Source organism: Protopterus annectens, chromosome 2.part1, assembly GCF_019279795.1.
Source record: "Protopterus annectens isolate FY-2018-M chromosome 2.part1, PAN1.0, whole genome shotgun sequence".
Classification (NCBI taxonomy): Eukaryota; Metazoa; Chordata; order Ceratodontiformes; family Protopteridae; genus Protopterus; species Protopterus annectens.
The window spans coordinates 503,142,704-503,166,885 of record NC_056729.1 but is presented as its reverse complement, the minus strand read 5'-3'; positions in this window follow the sequence as shown (position 1 = coordinate 503,166,885).

Here is a 24,182-nt window from a genome sequence, read left to right as displayed (position 1 = left end):
ATTATTATCAAAGCACTTAGTTACCTGTGAAATGAATTCATCACAGAAACCTGACATGTCATTAAATTATCAATCTAATTCCAACCCACTTTAATGAACTCACCAGTACTGGGTTAACAGCCTTCTGAATGAAGAAGAAAATATTTAATGTGCATAGTAAGTGTGCATTGTACATGTACATTTGCTTACAATGGCACTTCTTGGAAGATCTAACCTGTTAGCCACCTGCTCAATTAGTGCACTGACACCCAAATGCATATTATTACTTCATAGAAATATAATCTCACATAACCTAAAAAAAGCATTGTGAGCATACAGAAGCATTAAAATATTTAGTATGCTTGACCAACTTTAAGCTGCAGGAGTAAGACAAGAAACACCACGTTTAACTGTTGGATATATTTCCACAAATGAGAAACTGTACCTTAGGTGATCTAACTTCTATTTTTTTCATAACTGAGACAATTGTTAATATATCTACTGCAATTGTAAATGTTTTATCTACTGCATCTCTCAACATGCTCCTGAGAATTCATAAACTTGTCTGTCAGCTTAGCAAAAGGGATTAAGGCTACGACATATTAATGTGATTTATGGTTTGATTCCCACAGTTGCCATTTACAAATAATCAGCATGTCACACAACGTTAGACAGAGTGCCACATCTTTGTCTTCCTTATCAGTGTAGTATCGTTGACTGTTATACAGGACACCAAGATTTGATTCTCTGATGGGGAGTAGTTGTACTTTTTTTTTTGTCTGACAGCACTAAGGATTAAAGCTTTGACTTGTTAATTAGCTACTTTCGGATTCCAGAGTACAGCGTTTGAATCTTTCCATCTTCATTTGCCTACTCTGTAACTTTGAGCATGTCACTTAACTAGAGTGCATGCCTAGTAACTACCTATGAATCTAATGCAACCTGAAAAGTTGACTGCTGTTAGCAACTTTTTTGTTTATTTATTTAACATTTGTTTACTGGGAAGGTCCAACTGGAAACACAGCCCATTTTCAGTAAAGGTCTGGGGAGAAATGCTCCAGACACATCTTTGGAATGTGGGAGAAAACCAGAGCACCCAGATGGAACCCACACAAATGCAGGAAGGACATGCAGACTCTGCACAGAAGGCATCCCAGCTGAGAATCGAATCAGAGAACCTCTTGCTGTGAGGTGACAACGCTAACCTCTGCACCACCAATTTATACTACTGAAACAAAATGTCTCTATAAACTCTTAGGTTAACTTGTATGATTTCATGTCTGTTTTATGTTGCAATCTATAGTGTTATTCACTGTTACCATTTTCCCATCTGTGTGTACTTCTGGCTGCATCTTTGTGGATTGCCATGTTAGACAGACATAACTGATGAATGTGATCCTTGTAGTTTTGGAAAACATTGTGTCAAAATGTGTGTATTCTATGTTCTGCTGTTTAAAATGTCTTTATAGCTTACACTATGATAAGAATGGATTTTCTGATTGCAATTCCCTTTTTTATAGACTGTATATAAATTGTTTATTTCCTATATAGACTGTACCACATGCAGATTTTCCAAAGCAAATATCACTCCTTGAAGAAAATTCTCATAGAGTTCCTGTGGAGTTATTGGTTCTTCTGGGAAGGTTGTATCTGTTATATTGTCTATTTGTCTGTCTTGACCATTTCTAGAGCATGTCAAAGTGGACTTGTTTTAATTCAAACCCTCTTCTCCCCCTGGAATTCTTTTGCTGAATAGCTGTATTATTTGATGTTTTTTATTGTGGTGAGAGGTTTTGCTTGCTGACAGTACACTGATGTTGGTATCACTTCATCTTCAGAGATTCATAAATTTAACACTTTCTAGATGTTGGCACTCTCTTCTGTGGTATTGTTCAAAAGTATTCAGACATGTCACTATGACAAGACCTTACTTCAGACATCCCTTAAGGTCTTCCTAGGTATTCATCATAAAAATCCAGTTCTGCACCTGTCAATTGATTTGCTCAAGGACTACACTGTTTCTGTATAGTAACTGTTCCTTTGAAATGAGCCTTACAGCTCTGCTCAGTGTTTCATATCTGAGCAATCTGGTTTGTAACTTCATTATGAGTATGCTGTCTGAAGTTGGGAATAATAAAGTAAGACGGTACAGGGGGTTCACATATTGCCATGCTCCCATAGCTTACATGACAGTATGTTTACATCACGTACTTGAGTAAGTATTTTTGTGCAGTCAGGACAAAGCAGTTCTGTTATACAAGTGCTGGTTTTCGTAGTATTGCAGTGGAACCTAGACGGTCACCTCATATGTCTGAAAAGAAGTCTCTCAAACTATCAAACTAGCTTTGGCATGCATTCTGAAATGGAAGGCATCTGCTGCAAGACTATTCAGACTGTACAGTAATGTAACCAATTTTTCAAAACTGTAACCATGCTCTAAGTTTACATTGGGCCAAGGCAGTTTTAGGACATTCTAGTCAACTCCACCTATGCAGTTGCTCCCAGTAGCCCCTTCCCCTTACTTTGAAGTTACCAGAAACCTACACCTCTCCAACTGTCCAGATTTCCACAGAATGTCCAGATTTTTGTCTCATATTTTTGGTCTGTTCCTTATACAATTTGTAGTTTTCTGGCAAATCACTGAGAAATGACGTCACTAAATAAAGTCATACATTTCAGGTTCAGACTTCATATCATTCAGAAAATGCATGCAAACACAGATTCAGTTATTCTAGCAATTTTCTAAGTTTATAAGAATAGTATTTTCAATATGTCCCTATGTCTGGACCTCCCCCATTATTTTAGTGTTTGTCCAAGTTTCTTCTGCTAAGATGTTAAAAGGTATGTAGACACCACTGATGATGCCTCCTGTAACTTACCACAGTCCACAATTGCCTGCTCAATGTCCAACAACCATAGCTGTGATCCTGTAAAAGCAAATGAGGTGACCATATATTATTTCCAAGACTGGGATGTCCTGGAATACCCCTACTCTGAAGTGCAGCAGTCTTCCAGTTAGTATATAAATGTAGCAGGAGTGTGGAAGGCACAGCCGCCTACATTGGGGGTGCATGGGGATGAAGGGCTCACCTTCAAAAGTACAGCCCCCCCATTGGGGGTGCATAGGGATGAAGGGCTCCCTTACAAAAGTGCTTTAAAAGTGTAAAAGTGTGTTTTGGAATTTGTTGTTTGTTACTGGAATCCTAATTTAATTGTTATAGTGTCATGACCTGCATTACGAGATCTCATACTTCCAACAGGAAGGTGCAATCTGCAGCCTGAGTCTGAGCGATATCTAGAGGATTCAGTAGGGTTTTACCACAAAGGCATGACTTAGGAAGTTGTGTGCATCTGCTGCAGATGCTAAGATGGACAGATATAAGAAGTGGACCATGTACTGCAGATCATAGGTACACAACAGCCCTCATAATGATAGAATGTGCTATATGACTTCCTATCAGTTGTACAATAGTGAAGGTTAAATGGAACTTTTGATTTAAGAGAGTAAGCTTCTGAAGAATATGGAGGAGGATCAGAAAGATTCTTTTTTTTTTTTTTTTTTTAGGAAGTGGAAGATGACAACAACCCATAGCTAGTAAAGGTATGAAAATGTATTCAAGTTGAATATTTGTCCTTATCCAGCCATGAAATAAACTAAATGTGAAGACTTCTGCAGAAAGCAGTATAGAGTGAGGGGAAGTAATTCATTAGCTCAATGGCTTTATAGCAGTAGAACCTATAGAACTGGTCTGAGATATTTCTGTTCAACATCAACAACAACATATAATGTCAGGAGTATTGGCAGCTGTCTTGAGTAACTGACAGACTTGTCACTTAATGATTGGTATCATGTTAAAGGACAAAGTTTGACAAAAAAATAGTAACATGACTCTCCAGGAATGACTATAGTGGAAGCACTAACTAGTGTTTGCCACATGTTACACAAATTTGCATTCATATTTTCAAAAGTGAGTGAGTTACATATTACTGACAGATATACAAAATTTCATGATAGAAAACAGTAAAATGCACTGTCAATATCATACAGAATGCTCTGCAAAGGATAAGATAGCAATTTTTGTTAACGGTTATGAAAATATGCAATATTTCTATATTTACTTTAATATTACTAAAACCGAGTGGCTTATAAACTATTGCATGCCATCAGTTGAAACTTAGCTGATGCTAGAGAAAAATTCCACTAATATTTACACTGCGACTAGTAGTGCTTGAGAAATATTGATTGTTGTTTATATTATTATGCAAACATACACAATTTTTATATTTCTGTAAGCATCTCCAAAAACAAACATTCATAAGTGAATTGCTTATAGTTCTATGAAAGTTTAAATTGTGCTAAAATATTCCTGATACTTTTGTGTCCAGCTCCTACGGTTTGCAAGATATGGCAAGCTGTTTGTGAAAATTTACTAAAAACAATGTAAATTTGGAATTTCCTGAAATACAGTATTGGTATAAATAATCTGAAAGCTTTGACTATTATCATTATATAGATGAGCTTCAGCTGAACAGTGTTGCTTGCACTTTTGAAAGGGCATTTGTCATTCAAGGGATATTTATATTTCTTTAGTTCAACAACTGATTCATCAACTGAGTTAAGAAAAAGCTTAGGAATCTGACGTGTTTAGGATGTCAGGGATACAACTTTCCACAATTTCTGAGTATGAATAACTTATAGCTTACAAAAATTAATTGTTTACACTTTATTATTTAAAGAGTGTTGTCATAAATATTGATTGCTGTTTTGCAATTATTAGTCATGTAAGCAAGATGGAAGAACACATCTATATACTAGATCTTTTTATGTCACTTCCTCTTAGAGATTTATGCATAACTGCTGTTTTAAAAGGACTTGGTTGTATCTATTTTAGTATAAAACTACCTGCTGCTACAATTTCTAATTGTATTATATATATATATATATATATATATATATATATATATATATATATATATATATACACGTCAGTATTATTTTATCACTGATTTACACTGAAACATTTATGCCAATTGAAAGACGTACTGATTTAGTACTTGTATGTCATGTAAAGCACACAAACATAGACTTAAATGCAACATCACGCACCAGACTTGTACTATTAAGCTTCAGCCTTATAACACCTATTCAGCTGTATCTTTTCATTTGGAAAAGCACATTAAAATGTCTTTTAGGAAGGGTATTTGTATTATAACTGTAAAGTAAATAGCAAAAGGAACAAATAAGCATCTCAAAAAGTGGTTCAATACACTTATGCCAGATATTGTTGGGATTACAGAATTCTGGTTAAGGTCTAGGGGCACTTAGTTGCTACCAGGTCATTCAGAGCAAAATATCTGATGCTAAGAGAGGAGACACTGCATTATTTTTAGCAAAACAAACACTGAGCTGCAGTCTCGTTAGAAAAGCACTAGATCAGTTGGTATCATGGTCACTTATTAATGATTTGTGCTAGAAGGCACCATAGCTAATTAATTAAAAATCAGAATAGGAGTACTATACGTACCGTCTCCCATAACAGCTAAAGCAGTAAATAACTTTTGATTTTATGTAACCTGCCTCATCTTCAGAGCCATCAGGTTTTATTAACATCTTTATTAAATCCCATTTTAGACAGTAACATACATGCACATATATAAATAGAACAGAAAACAAACTATATTAACATTTTTCATGCAGTGTACATACATGGTTTGCTTTTAACAATTATCATCCATTCCAAAATTACATAAATTGCTAGATTCCTGCCTTCCCTTAAAGATCACATGTGACCATTTTTGCCATATACCTGCAGTTTTTTCTCTCTCTTCTGGGATGACAGGATGGCTTCCCATTCTACAAATACAATTTACTGGATATTCTGTTTCATTTTACTGTTCACTTCTGCTCGCAAACTTTGGCTCTTCATGGACTTAAGAGGGCAGTGCTTCCTGTCTTTGCATCAACATGCTTGTCACTTTGATGATGCGAAGTTAGGCCTTTCCTGCATTAGTAGGCTGGGTCTCTTTCCTCTGTTTTTTGTTTTTTTACAAGTAAACAACATTTTACTGCTGCACATGGGCTGAATGCAGTATGTCTGTTTATTAATGGAACAGGTTTTGCATTAGCATGCATTTTCCAGGCAAAATGAACTATAAACCACAAAACTGTAATACCTAGCATTAGTATCTTACTGTAATCCATAGCCATTTACTGAAAGTTTTATGAGGGATTGACAGAGTAAAAATGTGAGGCAAAATCAGGGGCATTTTGAAAAATCCATGCACAGATCAAAGGTAAGATTCAGTGACATTAGGCAAAATCAGCATCAATAAACAGTTGTGGACTTGTGCTGCATGTGATGTGCTTGTGTGACAGTGAAATAATGGCATCCTTCATATTTTTCACATAAAAGGAACATAGAATGTATTGGGGGAGGTTGTAGACTAACAAACAACAAGTAACCAAGCCTAAAATTTAACATTAAACAAAAAATATAAGTAAAACTGCCCTCAATCTGAAAATTCTCTCTCTGTACACCTTTCTCCCTCTTGCTGACTATGTATTGGACGCTGCTGACCCCAATGTGATGTCAGCAAGTCAGTAAGAGAGCAGAATTTATCAATATCAATCATAGTATGTTATCACTATGGGGAGCATTTTGGGGAAAAGAGCTTCCTTAAAAAGAAAAGTGAGAATGCAAACTTAAATGACAGTCAAGGGAAGCAACTACTGCAGAAATGCATTTTGAGAACAGACAGGCTACTTTGATTGTCCGTTTGAACCTGACCTTTTAACCTCACTCCACCTTCTCCTGAACATTATTCTGCATGTTTTGTTCCCATATTCCATTTATTTCTATGTAATTTTCTCCTTCTCTTTTCTAAAGATCCCACCCAGTTCATTTCTCATCATGCTTTCTTGATAGGATAATTAACATTTTTTTTAATCCCCCACAGTACTTATTTTCAATATAGTTCCTTACTGGTGTAAGAATTGATAATACTGTACTGTACCATAATTAACTAGTATGAGAACAAAAGTCTTTATCTGTTAATTACCCAAACTCATGCAGAACAGGTGCCTGTTTTTCCTTTCTGGACCAGGTCTTGTGCACTTTTTAGAATTAATTCTCCAAACACTGTAGTTCATTCAATAAAGCTTTATTAGATGTTCACTATATCCGAATACTGTCTTCATTAACAGTACCGATAAACAATTAATGTTTAAAGTTACTGCACGTCATATTCTGATTGTCTGAACAACGTAAACTAACAGTCTTTATATGATCTGTCATCTGTACTCAGGCTCAAGTGCCTGTCATCTTCTCTGAGGTAACAGGTCAAACGAACTTATTAACCTTAACTAAACTGCTGTCCTGAACACAACTTATTATATTGCTTCAGTCCAGTAATTTTCCTTATTTACTTTTCTTAACCTTGGTAACCCAGCCACTGGGGATGTACAAGCCAGTGCATTTCTTTGTGCCGGTCCCAAGCCCAGATAAATGGGGAGGGTTGTATCAGGAAGGGTATCCGGCGTAAAACTTCGCCAAATCATTCATGTGGACAGCAAAAAATATTTACATACCACATCAGTTGAGGCCCGGGTTAACAATGACCGCCACCAGTACGGTTAGCCAACAGGGTGCTGGCAGAAATTGGGCTACTGTTGGCCGAAGGAGGAGAAGAGGGGGAAGGCATGGCTGAAGGCAGGAGGAGAGGAGAAAGGCTAGGACTGTGGTAGTGAGGGTGGGAACTTTGAATGTTGGCAGTATGACTGGTATAGGGAGAAAACTAGCTGATATGATGGACAGAAGGAAGGTTGGTATACTGTGTGTGCAAGAGACCAGATGGAAGTGGAGTAAGGCTAGGTGTATCAGAGGTGGGTTCAAATTGTTTTATCATGGTGTGGATGGGAGGAGAAATGGCGTAGGCGTTATCCTGAAGGAACAGTATGCTAAGAGTGTTTTGGAGGTTAAAAGAGTGTTGGATAGAGTAATGTTTATGAATCTGGAAATTGATGGTGTAATGATGAATGATGTGAGTGCATATGCTCCACAAGTTGGGTGTGCGATGGATGAGAAAGAAAAATTTTGGAGTGAGTTGGATGAAATGGTGATGGCTGTACCCAAGGGTGAGAGAGTGGTGACTGGAGCAGATTTCAATGGGCATGTTGGTGAAGGGAACAGAGGGGATGAGGAAGTGATGGGTAGGTATGGTGTTAAGCAAAGGAATGCAGAAGGTCAGATGATAGTGGATTTTGCAAAAAGGATGGACATGGCTGTGGTGAATACGTATTTTAACAAGAGGGAGGAGCATAGGGTGACATACAAAAGTGGAGGAAGATGCACACAGGTGGATTATATCTTATGTAGGAGGGCCAGTTTGAAGGAGACTGGAGACTGTAAAGTGGTGACCGGGTAAAGTGTAGTTAGGCAGCATAGGATGGTGGTTTGTAGGATAACGTTGGTGATCAAGAAGAGGAGGGGCAGTGTGAGGGCAGTACCAAGGATCAAATGGTGGAAACTGAAAAAGGGAAATTGTAAGGTGGATTTCAAGAAAGAGTTAAGACTGGCACTGGGTTACAGCAGGGCAAGTAAGGGAGACTGCTAGAAAGGTGCTTGGTATGACATCTGGACAGAGGAAGGGTGACAAGGAGACATGGTGGTAGAATGAGGAAGTACAGGAGAGTATACAGAGAAAGAGGTTGGCAAAGAAGAAGTGGGATTGTCAGAGAGATGAAGAAAGTAGACAGGAGTATAAGGAGATGAGGTATATGGCAGAGAGAGAGGTGGTGAAGGCTAAGGATAAGGCATATGAAGAGTTGTATGAAAGGTTGGAGACTAAGGAGGGAGAAAAGAACCTGTACCAATTGGCTAGACAGAGGGACCAAGCTAGGAAAGATGTGCAGCAGGTAAAGGTGATAAAGGATAATGAGGGAAACGTACTCACAAGCAAGGAGAGTGTGTTGAGGAGATGGAAAGGGTACTTTGAGGGGTTGATGAATGAAGAGAATGAGAGGGAGAGAAGGTTGGATGATGTGGGGATAGTGAATCATGAAGTGCAGTGGATTAGCAAGGAGGAAGTAAGGATAGCTATGAAGAGGCTGAAGAATGGAAAGGCTGCTGGTCCAGATGACATACCTGTGGAAGCATGGAAGTGTTTAGGTGAAGTGGCAGTGGAGTTTCTAACCAGATTGTTTAATGAAATCTTGGAAAGTGAGAGGATGCCTGAGGAATGGAGAAAACGTGTTTTGATACCTATTTTTAAGAATAAGGGTGATGTGCAGCACTGTAGTAACTACAGAGGGATTAAATTGATCAGTCACAGCATGAAGTTATGGGAAAGAGTAGTGGAAGCTAGGTTAAGAAGGGACGTAATGATTAGTGATCAGCAGTATGGTTTCATGCTGGGAAAGAGCACTACAGATGCAAAGTTTGCTCTGAGAGTGTTGATGGAAAAGTACAGAGAAGGTCAGAAGGAGTTGCATTGTGTTTTTGTAGACTTAGAGAAAGCATATGACAGGGTGCCTAGAGAGGAGTTGTGGTATTGTATGAGGAGGTCAGGAGTGTCAGAGAAATATGTAAGAGTGGTACAGGATATGTACGAGGGTAGTGTGACAGCGGTGAGGTTTGCGGTGGAAGTGACTAATGCGTTTAAGGTGGAGGTGGGATTACATCAAGGATTAGCTGTGAGCCCTTTCTTATTTGCAATGGTGATGGACAGGTTGACATACGAGATCAAGCAGGACTCCCCGTGGACTATGATGTTTGCAGATGACACTGTGATCTGTAGTGAGAGTAGGGAACAGGTGGAGGAGACCCTGGAGAGATGGAAATATGCTCTAGAGAGAAGAGGAATGAAGGTCAGCAGGACTAAGACAGAGTATATGTGTGTGAATGAGACAGTGGATAGAGGAATGGTGAGGATGCAAGAAGTAGAGGTGGCAAAGGTGGATGAGTTTAAATACTTGGGATCAATAGTTCAGAGTAATGGTGAGTGTGGAAGAGAGGTGAAGAAGAGAGTACAGGCAGGATGGAGTGGGTGGAGAACAGTGTCAGGAGTGATTTGTGACAGACGAGTAAAAGTAAGAGTGAAAGGGAAGGTCTACAAGAGGGTAGTGAGACCAGCTATGTTATATGGGTTGGAGACAGTGGCATTGACAAAAAGGCAGGAGTCAGAGCTTGACGTGGCAGAGTTAAAGATGTTAAGATTTGCACTGGGTGTGACGAGGGTGGACAGGATTAGGAATAAGTATATTAGAGGGTCAGCCCAGGTTGGAAGGTTTGGAGACAAAGCCAGAGAGGCAAGATTACGTTGGTTTGGACATGTGCTGAGGAGGGATTCTGAGTATATTGGGAAAAAGATGCTAAGGATGAAGCTACCAGGTAACAGGATAAGAGGAAGGCCTAAGATAAGGTTTATGGATGTGGTGGGAGAGGACATGCAGGTGGTTGGTGTGACACAGCACGATGCAGTGGACAGGAAGAAATGGAAACAAATGATCCACTGTGGCAACCCCTAATGGGAACAGCCGAAAGAAGATGATGATGACTTTTCTTAAACTTGGTCTTGGGCTCTGTCTCATATGTGCAACTTTCCATTAAGGAACATTCTGTAGCTAACAAGAGTGTATGTTTTCCTTGAGAAAAGAACATTCTGTCTGCACACTTTATGCTTATCTTTCCTTTCTAATAAACTGTCTCTCATGCTTGACCAGCAAGGTTATTTTGTTTTCCTGCTTAACTGTCTTTTATGTATAAATAAAACACAATTTATTTACCCTTTAGCCTGTCTAATGTCTAATAACTACTTTATAATGAAAGTCCCTAATCTAACAACTGGAGTACTTATTTTCACAAATGTTGGTAACAACAACTTTTCCTAACAGTCCACCTAATAAACACTCTCCTATATACTACAAGTCACTAGAGCTGTACCCATTTTCCACACTGATTAACTTCTTCTGAGCCTCCAGGTTTTAACGATCAATATTGTGACATCACCACCTGTTTTGTCAAAATATCATATGTACAAGGTACCACTAGATATGGGCAGCCAAACACTCTTAATTAGCACAATTGTGGAATAAGGCTGTTCTAACAGACTAAAATATTAATCTCACAACTGCACCTGTTTTGGAAGAATGTACCTATTTTCAGGCTTGATGTATCCCTTCATATGATTGTATCAATCTCACCATCCATTACTTATGATTTTAAAGCTGTTTAGTACACAGGAAACAAAACTACATGACCAACATACTGACGGCACCAATAATTTTAAAAAAGAGAGCCCACACTTACAAGTTCCTTTTTGAAAAGCAAAAATATGTGACTTTGTGAGGCAGATTTTTGAAGTATTTTTTTAAATATTCATATTATACACTGTGTTATTCATAATATGGTTATATTTTTGTCAGCTGCAGTTTTTTAAACTTGTGTTTCTGAGTAGTATCCCATAACCTTTCTCAAAGTATAAATTATGTGCTATTCAGTATTTAAATTGTATGCTAATAATGGTGACCAGATTTTTGGTCTGATGTACCTATTTTTCAAGAGCTTCTCTACCTGTTATAAATTTCTGCAGGTTGAGAGGTACGATCACATTACAGGATAAACATTTTCTTTACAAGGCCAAAAGGATCGGGGGTACACCAGCATCGTGAGACTGGAGGGAGAAGAAAAGCAGTTGTCTAACTAACAATAACTTGAAACTTGTTTCAAAGTAATAATGCACAAAATGATTTCCAGAAATACTATATAATTAATCAATGCAAAAGTTGTGATTAGTAGAACAAAAATCAGCTTTCATGAAACAAAGATAACTATGCATATTAGGAAATATTCAGGATTTTGCCAAAAATAAATCAACAATCTTATTGGTAGAAAAGCACAGAATTATATTGCCTCCCTACACATAAATGGTGAATTGCTGACTCCCTTAAGAAAATGTTTTTTTTCAGATTTCTTTGTTTGGATACTTAGCTCTTCTAATAAGCCACAGTCTCTTAATGGTGTTAAAACAGCAGACAGCATCCCTGGATTCTCACATTAATTCCGAGTTAATGAGATATCCCAGTTGCAGTCATGCAAGCTCCATTGGCCTCTATCCAAAACTCATTTGAGCCCATAACAGATTTATTCCAGAATCTATAATGCACATATTCAGCTCCATACTAAAGACAAGAGATTTTTCAGAAATCTGGAAGCTCACATATTTCATTCTTCTACTAAAGCAAGGACACAAAATGAGGTAGAGACCTACCAACCTAGCTCCTTGATTTCACCATTAGCCAGAATTCTAGAGAATGCAGTTTCAATGCAGTTAAAGTCGCACCTACAAGCACATGGAATACTGAGTGGTCAATAACACAGCTTTAGAAATGGGTATAGCAATGTTACTGACAACTACTTTATTTTTTTACAGCAATGAATGAAGGAAAACTCATTGGTGTAATTTCGATATACTTTTCCAAAAATGTCAGCTTTGTTATCCATGCAAGTCCATTAAAAAAGTCCACACTCTCCTATAAATTAACTCAACCCTTAGGCAGTCTTTCTCCCTACTACATGATTCCATTATTACTTAGGTACCAGAAACCGGTTAATACTTTTTCAAATTTTCATTTTCTTGCCTTGGAATCCAAGGAAGGGAAAGCCCACCCACTATTTTTTAAAGCTTAACTTCTCAAATACTTTGTCATAGGAATGTCTCCAACTGTATGACATAGCAGGGACACAAGGAAATCTGTAGTTCTCTCTGTCAAGCACTGCTCAAAATATTGCAATAGACAATGAGTCTTACTGATGTCAGGTCAGCAGCTGTTATAAAGAAGGCAGGGTACAGCAGAGAATCAATTATCAGGAATAATTGGGACCTAGCGTAGTCTGGATAATCAAACATACATTAAAACCGGATAAAAAACTTCTAAAACCTTGTTTTTTCTGCATGCAGGGAATACACTTTTCAACCATTCAGTGAGTCCAGTGGGCAATAAAGAATATTTTCACACATGAGCAGGCTACAAGCTCAAAAAACATGCACAAGCAAATACGTATAATGTTTACATGTTCAGACTTTATGATTTTTTTCTACCCAAAAACTTTGGAAGACTGTGTTGTTCAGATAATTGACATTTCGGATAATCAACGTCGGATAATCAACTCCCTACTGTATTGTGAAACTGTTTTCCACTGCCTTTATTGCGGAGAGGAAGAAAAATAGTATCAGCCCACCTAGTTAACATGCTTACCACCCGTCTCTCTTTCTTCATAACGGTACTGATTTGGGCAGGTATGACTTGTGGGGATGACATGAAAAATAGCAAATGTCTTGATATGTTAACAAGAAAGAATATCTTTGGCTTTTCACTAAATATCACAGAAACTTTGCTAATGCATTTATTATGTCATCCTAATATTATATAAAGTAGTATAAACAATCATCATTGTACATCATAGTCTTCATTTTGGTAATAAGATGAAAATAATTATTTTTCATTTGATGACGGTATGATTTATCCTATACAATCTCAAGTTTCAGTAAGAACATTTCACTTTGGGCATCTAAAAATATGTCAACCCTAATAGCTGACCACATATTTTGTATAATGATCCACTTGTAAGTGGTATTTTTTATAACTGCAACAGTTTTATAGAAAGTAATACTAGTCATACACACAGAAATACTTATTTTTCATGCTCAAGTACCAATGGTTTTCCTGAAGTGTTAGTATGCTGCAGTATAACAAATCAGGGATAAAAATGCAATAGAAGTAGGACAATTTAATTTATGAAAGCATGTGCAGTGCTTTTAAAATATTTTTTGAGCATAAACAGCAAGCCCATTAGCACATTTCTCCAACATTCAGGATAATAAAATCTTCCAACTGCTGCAGACACTGATGACTAGCAGAAATCATCATTGAAGTGTTAAGTGTAGGTAAAAGCAAGCAAAATCTGAGGGTAATGGTACTCAATGCTAGAAGTCTAAACTTCAAAATGCACTCACTCGAGGTGCTCCTTAAAATGGAGAACATCGACATCTGTGCAGTGACACAGACCTGGTTCAAGGCTCCAGAGTGCACCCCTGCATTACCATGCTATAATTCATATCACACCTTTGGGCCACCTAACCTGGACCGAAACACTAAAGGCGGAGGCATATCCATATTCATTAAGGATATCCACACCTCCAGGCTAGTTGCTCAGCATACTGCATCCGAGATTATCCAAGTGCAACAAACTCTGGGCAAGACTGCAATCCAAATTGTAGCTTATTGCAGATCCCCCACCATGCCCCAGGATTCCCACTCCTCATTTCTTGAGACACTGAAAAATATTAGGGTACAACCCAACACCCTAATAATGGGCCATTTCAACTACCCCACCATTAAATGGGAAAACTCCTCATGTGCCAACTCCTTTGCTTAACGTTTTCTGGAATTCATAAATTCCAATGCCTTAGATCAACTTACCCACAGCCCTACCAGAGGCAGCAATATCCTAGACCTGGTCATTACCAACATGGGCAACCGGTGTTCTACACCAGAGGTTAATTCCTCACTGGTCAGATCCGACCACAATCTAATCACCCTAAACATTCACATCCTGCCCCCACCCCACCCCCATTAGGGAAACCACTGTAAAAAAGTTCTCCAAAGCCAACTTCACGTTTCTTAAGACAGATGTGGCAAACTTCACGACACCCATGCAGACGGACAATAGAAGTATGACTGTTGAATCCTACACAAATGAACTTTATAAGCACTTACACGAGTGCATGGATCATGTTAGCCCTAACAGAACCAAGATGCTATCCTCCAAAAAGAGGAAGCCAATCTGGTGGTCCTCTGCCATAAACAAACTCTACAACAGAAGAAAGAAACTATTGCAAAAAAGAGTAAAATCCCATGATTGCAGGAACTCCCTGGTCAGCCTCAGTAAGAAGCTGAGATCCCTCATAAAATCCTCCAAAGCTAGTTACAAAAACAAAATCGCCACTGATTCTAAAGACAACCACAAAGCATTCTATAGCTATGTCAAGAATCTCAGTGACAACACTCAGATCTGCTCTGAGTTACAGTACAATGGCACTAAATATACAGAACCAACTGATATTGCCAACATCCTGGCAGATAGGTTCAGTGCTAACTTTACCCCCCTCTCACCCCCTAAAGGGCCCATCTCTATACCGGAAGAATGCAAAGTTCCTGTAATCATGGCTGCACAGGTAAAAAAACAGACTCTCCAAAGCCAAGAACACAGCATCCATGGGACCTGACTACATCCCAGGTTGCGTTCTACATGAACTACAGAACAAACTGGCACCCCACCTAAGTACCATTTTCAATCATAGCCTCACCTCAGGCTTTGTGCCCACTGAATGAAGCACAGCGACGGTTATCCCACTCCACAAAGGGGGAGTCACCATGGACCCCGGGAACTACCGCCCCATTAGCCTGATGAGCCTGGTCTGCAAGGCCATGGAACGTATCATCATGGAACTTAAAAACAAAGACATTGGTAATCTCTGAACTCTGGACCCCACCCAGTTCGGGTTTGTAAAAGTCAGATCATGTCTCCTAAACCTGATAGACTTCTTTGAAGCAGTCACCAAAGCTGTAGACGAGGGTAAGGTGGTTCACATAGCCTATCTAGATCTCGCCGAGACTTTTAACACCATCCCCCACTCTGGAATTACAGATAAACTCACTAAACTATAAATCCCTATGTCACAAGATGGGTTGCCAACTGGCTCACTGACAGAACCCACACTGTGAAAGTAGCAGACTCCAAATCTGATTTCAGACCAGTGACAAGTGGAGTACCACAGGGTTCAGTCCTGGGTCCTTTCCTGTTTGGTATCTACTTCTCTGAAGTATAGGCTAACGAAGTTTGCAGATGACTGCAAACTAGGAGCCATAATCAAAACTCCTAACGATGTGGACATCCTACAAATGGTCCTCACGGAGACAGATACCTGGTATCAAAGCCATGGCCTAACCCTGTACCCATGAACTACCACATAGGTGGTAGTCTACTTAACACCAAAAGTATGATAAGAAACCTTGAGATAAAGTGGACAGTAGTCTCTCCTTTGATAATCACATCGCCACAGTAGTCAGGAAATCCTTCTACGTGGCACACCTCATCACAAAAGGTTTCTCATCTAGGAAAAAAGAGGTCATTGTTCCCCTCTACTCATCACTCATTAGACCCAATATAGAGTACAATGCCCCTTTTGGTATGTACCTCACAAGGCATCTACAACAACTGGTAAGGCTGCAGAAATACCTCACAAAGAGGATTACTGGCCTCAAACAGATGCTCTACGTAGACCGTCTCAAAAAACTCCAGCTTCACTCCGTTGCATATCACCTTCTCAGAGACGATCTCTGCCTAACATACAAAGCTATGTCAAACCCAGAGCTGTTGGACATGCTCCACTTAAAGAAATCCCACTCCCTCTGAGCTACATGCTCTAGGGACCTAAACCTTGTCACCACAATAAACAGAACATGCTGGAGGGATAGATTCCTGTCCCAGAGACTTCCCATACTCTGGAACAAACTACCTATCTATATCAAACAAAGCTCCTCATTAGCACTCTTCAAGAAACATCTTGATGATTGGATGGGAAATAGGAAATTCACCCCGGGGATCACTTCTGTGGCTCTGCTCGACAGGGGCACAGGAAAATAATTTTCTTGGGTGGCGAAAGCCATGGTACCTTTTTGGCTAGGCTTATACAGGCCCTAGGGCCAGTAGCCTAGTACCTATCTATGAACCTAATTTAATAGCTCTGTGATTGCAGTGCCATCTTTGACACCTTGGGAAGTGTAGGAAAAGGTCTGTCAGTGCTAATAGTATAGGACTACAAAATGGCAATCCTTAAAATAGCCTGGAATTTAACTACTTTCCTTCACTGAAGCTGTAAAATTACTCTGAATGGCTTACAGCAGGCTATGAGAGAAATGGATATAATGGTCATTCAGGAATAAAATGCAAACAATCCTACTATAAAGTGTGTAAGATGTCTGTGGCTCACACTGTTGCCACTGAAGCTCAGTTGACTAGGAATACATCACATCCTTATGTCCATCATGACTCATATAACTGGGACTTGAAATGGATTCTGGGAAGAGGACAAGAAAACACTAAAACAAGATCATGTTAATATGTTACACTCAGTGTCAGCTATTTTGTGGAAAAACATTAAAATTTTATAAGAAGCGCCTACAGCAATTTTAATTAATTAAACTTTGTCTGAAAATAAAGATGCAACTAAAAAAGAACATTTGGGAGATCTCAAGGTGGAGTTTTCTTTAACAGAGCTTATCCTCTGTGACGTAACTCATTCAGGACTACTTTGAAAATTTCCATTTAATACCCATAGCTCTTTATGCATCCAGATCTTTATTTTTTTAGTCTGACTTCTTTAACTAAACAATGTCCCAACTAATAATGGGGCAGTATTAGAAAGGGAAAGGACATATTGACAAAATTACTCTAAGATTGCTAATCTATGATGTTCTGCTCTAGAGAAATGAATCACTGTTTGCCACTTATTATTCATATTTTCATATTTATGTTCATATATTCACAATCAAGAGACTTACATGCTATTTTGAGATATGATGTGAAATGCCATGGTAAGAGACAGGAAAATTCCAGTTACCATCCATAGCTCCTTTGGCACACAAATCTTTTTTGGGTCAGGCTTCTTTAAATAAGCAACTTACCAGCATTACAGCTAGAGCGTCTTCTGTGTGGAGACATGCGTGAGTGGGCATACCTTCGTTGAAGGTTGTAAGTCAGGGCTGGCAACTCAGCACGTAAAAAGCTACTGCCAATCATTGGCGGACCGGAGTTCCGCTGTGGCGACCCCTAACCGGGAAAAGCCAAAAGACACAACAACAACAACAACCAGCATTAATAAATCAGTAGTATTAGGGATGGACAAGGACTTACTGACAGTGACACTACAACTGTTAATTTATGGTGTCCTTCAGTAAAGAAAATAACCACTGTTTGTTACTTACACGTATTTTCATATTTATGTTCAAATATTCATAACTGAGAGACCTACATGCTGCTGAGGTGGATAAGGTGTGAAATGCTATGGTGAGGGACAAGAACATTCATTGCCCATTTCCATTTATATCACACTATACTGGAAATATTGCTGGGTGTTTATTAGTAAATATGAAAATAAGCAATATTTCCACATGTACTTAATACTTCAAAAAACTGTTGCATGGCATCAGGTGAAACGTTGGATGCTATTGAAGAAAACTTTTATTAATATTTGCACTGTAAATTGCAAATATTATAAGATGTTCAAGTTGTTTATATAATCGATTATACAATTAAGTATATGCTTTTTGTATGACTGTAAATGTCTCAATAAACATGGACTCAAGAGAGGGATTTCTTGTCATGTGGAAGCTTATATTCTAACAATACATAAGTCTAGACTGAAAAGTTGCTAAGATATGACAATTTGTGAATGTTTAGCCAAAAACATAATTCTGGGTTTGTGTGTATTATAATATATTATAGTATTTATGGAAAGACCATGAATGCGCTATTATCACTGTAAAAATACTTCTTAGTGACAACATTGCTATCTGTACAGTTTTAATAGCTTTTACTGGTCAGAAAATATTTATATTTTGTTATCTTATTCTTTTAAGTTGATTTTTCAGAAAATATTCTTGAAGAGCTATGGTGGTGCAGCAGTTAGTGTTGTCACCTCACAGCAAGAGGTTCTCCGGTTCGATTCTCGGCTGGAGCACCTTCTGTGTGGAGTCTGCATGTCCTCCCCACGGTTGACTGACATTTAAAAACATGCAGGTAGGTGTGTGAGTCAATGGGTATGCCTTCGTTGAAGGTTGGACATCGGGCTGGCACCTCGACACCGTAAAAATCTACTGCCAATCATAAGCAGACCGGCGTTCTGCTGTGGTGACCCCTAACCGGGAAAAGCCAAAATACATTACTTTACTCTGGAATGCAAGGATATGTGTTAGCTAACAAATGTGTGGCACTCTATGCCACATAGGTATTAATGAGTTAACAGCTACAATGTAGTCCTGGCTTGTGAGCTAATTCCAAAACAGGGCCATCAGAGTGACTTTAGAACAACATTAATTAGATGTTCCACTTATATGGAATGTGATTCCTCTGGGATGAATTCTTGGTCCACTACTACTCACATTTTTCCTCAATGCTGTAACACTTGAGCCTCTACAAATAAGTGAGCTGTTGTGTGAAGATCACATGATTATCTAAACATCTGATTATTCACATATATGGATTTCTTCTAAGCTGAGTGAGTGACAGTTTGACTCACATGTGCCAAGGTTTTAGCCAAATGGGTATTAAGGTTAATCTGAGAAAAAAAAGACTATGCCAGCCTGGATATGTCTTGGATTTAACACAGAAAAGGTGACATAGAAGATCCTGCCCCCAGAAGGTGGCAGTACAGAGCCAACAGAGAATAGCAGATACCAAGGGTATGGTTAAACACTGTTTAATTAAAATGTGCGCCACATGCTCTTTAGTGTGCAAGCAACACGCACTCATTACTCTCCACATACTACCGGATTAGTAACTTATAACAACTAAAACTATGCATATAACTACCGTGTGGGATAAAATGAACATGGAGTTTAAAGTATGATAGAAGTAAAATACAAAAATATATAGTTTATAAGTAATAGAACGATTTACATGGGTGACAAAAGTTAAAAGTATTGCGGAATAAGGAGAATTTCACAGAAGAAGAAGAAATATAGACTGTTAAACGGAAAACAAGGGAATGTGTGCATAATATGCTTGAGTTTAGAAATAATGCTGTTAAGCGACTATTTTATAACAACTCCAGAGCACAAAAACTTTTACTACAGCGACTTAGGCAACAGAAATTGGAAAGGGTTGTCACCAAAATTAGGGAGCATATAACAAGAAAAATAACCAGAGGTCTTATGGAGATATTTGAAATATTTCAGAAATTTTAAGACAATTTGTATGCTACTAGCTAATGTGAGAGCACTGGATAGCAAGATGGACTATTTGAGACTGGAACTCTCTAACAAGAACAAGGTGAGAAATACTTGTTTATTTTTGATTACTGAGACGTGGCTGCATGACAAGATAAACGATAGTGCAGTAAACTTAGAGACAGAAAACATACACTGCGTGGAAAGGCCAGAGGAGGTGGAGTCTGCATCTATGTTACAAAAGATGGAGCAACAACTGTGAAATCATACTATCACACTGCTGTGAGAACTTAGAGTTTCAGTCCATTAAATGGAGACCATTTTACTTGCCCAGGGAGCTGAATGGGGTCAGTGTAACAGTGGTGTATATCCCACCTAGTGCTACTACCACTGAAGCTATAAATAAACTATCAATCACATGAGTGAGCTGCAGAGCAGATATCCTGACTTTGTACACTTGGCAGCTGGTGGCTTTAAAAAAGCAGATCTGAAAGAAGTACTCCCACACTACCATCAGTATGTGAACATTCCTACAAGGGGTGATAATCCTGGGCAAGGTGTAAATAAACTTAAAGAAAGCTTATAAAGCAGTGTAACTTTTACAAGTGGGAAACTCTGACCATTATACCATCTTGTTATCGCCAACTTAGAAACCTGCACTGGTTAGAGAGAAACCCATAAAGAAACAAATCAGGGTATAGCCTGAGGGAGCTATGGAGGCCCTCCAAAACTGCTTTGAAAGAACCAGCCGGGATATGTTCAAATAGGCAGCCACAGTGAATCAGCATCTGAACATTGATGAATACACTGAAGTAGTGATGGCATACAGTTCAAACTGCGTCGATGAGGTAACAAATTCCATTATTAGAGCTAACCAGAAGCCATGGCTCACCCCTAAGGTATATGAGCTTCTGAAGGAGAGAAACACTGCTTACAGGGCTAACGACAAAGCAGTTCTAACTGTAGCAAAAGGTAATCTGAGGACGGGTATAAAGGAGGCTGAGAGGGAGTATGGCAGAAAGGTACAGAGCCACTTTAAAGACATGAAGTATGCAAGGAGACTCTGGCAAGGCATACAGGAGAACACTGACTACAAAATCAGGTCAGCACAGTGTGAGGACAGCATCGCATTCCTGGAGAGTTTGAACATCTTCTTTGGTAGATCTGAGGAAAGAAACAACAGACTGGCACTAAAGCTACCCACTGATGAGAAGGATGCAATACTCAGCATCAGCACAGAGGAGGTAAGAAGAGAGCTAAGGAGATTAAACCCCAGGAAGGCTGCTGGCCTAGACAACACACTGGGCAAGGAGTTAAAACGCTGTGTTGATCAACTATACACAGTACTCAAGGAAATATTTAACACATCTTTTGCCATGGCAAAAGTATCCTCATGCTACAAGGAAACTAACATCGTCCCACTACCTAAGAAAACCACTCCCTCCAGCCCAAACGACTGCAGATCAGTCACTCTGACATCCACTGTTATGAAATGTTTTGAGTGGCTGATCAAAAGGTATCTTTCATCATGCCTACTTCCTGATTTTGACCCTCTGCAGTTTGCGTACAGAGCTAACTGATCCACGGCTGATGTCACATCAGTAGCACTACACATCTCCCTTGAGCATTTAGAGGGAAAGACAACTATGTGAGGATGCTGTTCATAGACTTCAGCTCTGCCTTTAATATGGTGGTACCAATGCAGCTGATAGAAGAACTGGCACATTTAGGAATCAGTAAACATCTCTGTAACTGGATCCTGGACCTCCTAATTGAAAGACCACAGACAGTGTGTTCAGGTAAGAACACATCAAAGTGCATCACAATTAACACCGGGGTTCCACAGAGAAGTGTTCTCAGCCCACTGTTATTCACCATCCTGACCCACGACTGCTATGCCAAGCACAAATCCAACCATATCGTCAAGTTTGCTTATGACACCGCAGTTGTGGGGCTCATCACAAAGGAGGGTGAAAGGGCGTACAGAGAGGAGGTGGCATCTCTGATCAGTTGGTGCAAGGGGAACAACCTTGACCTGAATGTAAGTAAAACCAAAGAGATTATCACTGACTTCAGGAAAAGGAGAGCAACCCACCCAGTGCTGAGAATCAGGGGTGAGAGTGTGGAGAGGGTTAAGAGTATAAAATTCCTGTGTGTATACATATCAGAGGATCTCTCGTGGTCAGGAAACACCAGCCAACTGGTAAAGAAGGCTGAAAAAAGCTAAGCTTCCTCCTCACATTCTCTCCACCTTCTGTAGAGGTGCAGTAGAGAGCATCCTCACCTGCAACTTCACAATGTGGTTTGGAAGCTGCACAGTTACAGAAAGGAAGGTGCTAAGAAGAGAGGTGAGGGTTGCAGAGAAGGTAAGAGGTTCCAGTCTTCCATCAGCACAACATATTTATTCTGCAAGAAGCATCTGAAAGGCCACCAAAATAATACACAGCAACACACATCCTGCGCATGGACTGTTTAAGCATCTGGCATCGGGCAGCAGATACTACAAGATTCAGTAACAGTTTCTACCCTACAGTGATTAGACTTCTGAACTCAAGCACTAGTCCCAGGGGTCTGGACACATAATAAGTCGAATTTTATTTATTTGTGCAATATAGACTTACATATATTCCAAGTAAGTGCAATATTTATTTATTATATCTGTCGTCAGTATTATTTAACTCACTCAAGTACAATATTTGACATATAACGTAGGCATTTCACTCTGTAGTGTGTTTTGTATTACTTTAAATTGGGTAGTTAATTTAACTCTGGGGAGAATATTCTTTTTGTATATGAGTGTTGGTAAACATCGCTGCTCTTTTTTGCATGTATTGAGAGTAGTACTGTATTTGTTATCTATATTTGTTCTTCTACTTGTGTGTGTTATTTCACTTTCATTTGTAATCTCAAGATTTGAGCTGATGCACAGAATTTCGTTTAGGCTACATGTGTGTAGTTCTAAATGACATCAAAGTTTACTTTGACTTTGACCAAAGCAGGGCAACGTGGAACCAAGAAAAGGCACAAATGATTCTATTTATGGAAGACTTAATTATATCCAGCAAAGAACTAACAGCTAAGATAGTAGCAGAGATAAAAATGGTAACGTGTGGTCAGTCTACTGGGAAGCATCAAGGAAAGGACATGGAAGTTTGGAAGTTAGAAGGGAAGAAAGTGATAAAGATCTGGAAAGTTCTGTTAACTAATATTGTAACAGGAGTGGAAGAAAATTGTGGTGGTTGTATTACCCATAGAGGGTAAAGACCCGTCGGAAACAGTTTCATAAAGATGCACTTTAAATGTAAACCATGAATATAAAGTGTTTATACTGGCTATGAGAATGGCAGAATTGTTCTCAAAACTGATACATATTGATCAGTGGTTTTGTGGCGGGGAGGCAAACATTTGACAACATGAATAGAACTATGATGATCCAGAGGGAAGCAGAATGTAAGAAAATATTGCTGGTGTTGGTGGGTGTTATGCAGAGAAAGCATTTGATGAAATAAGCTGGGGTTTTATGAGTAGGGCAATGGAAGCATTTGCCTTCTCTGTTACAATAATAAGGACATATGAAGGATTAGAGGGAAGGATTAAGGAGAGAGGGTTCCTCTATTATAAGCTACATTTGAAAAGAGGATCCAGACAGGGATGTTCTCGTTTCCCTTTGTTATTTGCTTTATATTTAGTGCCAATTGGCAAAGAAAATAAGGGACTCAGAAATTCAAGGATATAATTGGTACAGTAATCAAGAAAAGTTGGATTATTTACAGATGTTATTATTTTGTATGTGATAAATCCAAAAAAGGGCATGTCTGCACTGTATTCATTTTATATCATGAAAAGACATGAAACTGTCTCAAAATGTTACAAAGATAAAACAAGGGTTGTGGTATTAAATAACATACACATGAAATGGATCAGCAATACCCATATTTATGGGAACATAAGATGAAGTAATTAGGTGCATGCATTAAAATGATTCTGTTATAGCAGCTAAGGATATGTGGGAAGGGAGAACACAAAAACTGAGAAAACTGGAAGCTGGTTTTTATGCATATGGATAAGACTGAAGCAGAGAAAATGTTTTTGTCCCTTTAGTTTTATATACAGTTCGGGCATTTTTTTATTAATCACAGGAGAAGTTGTGGATGATAATAAAGAGTTGAAGGAATTTATCTGGGACAGGAAGAGG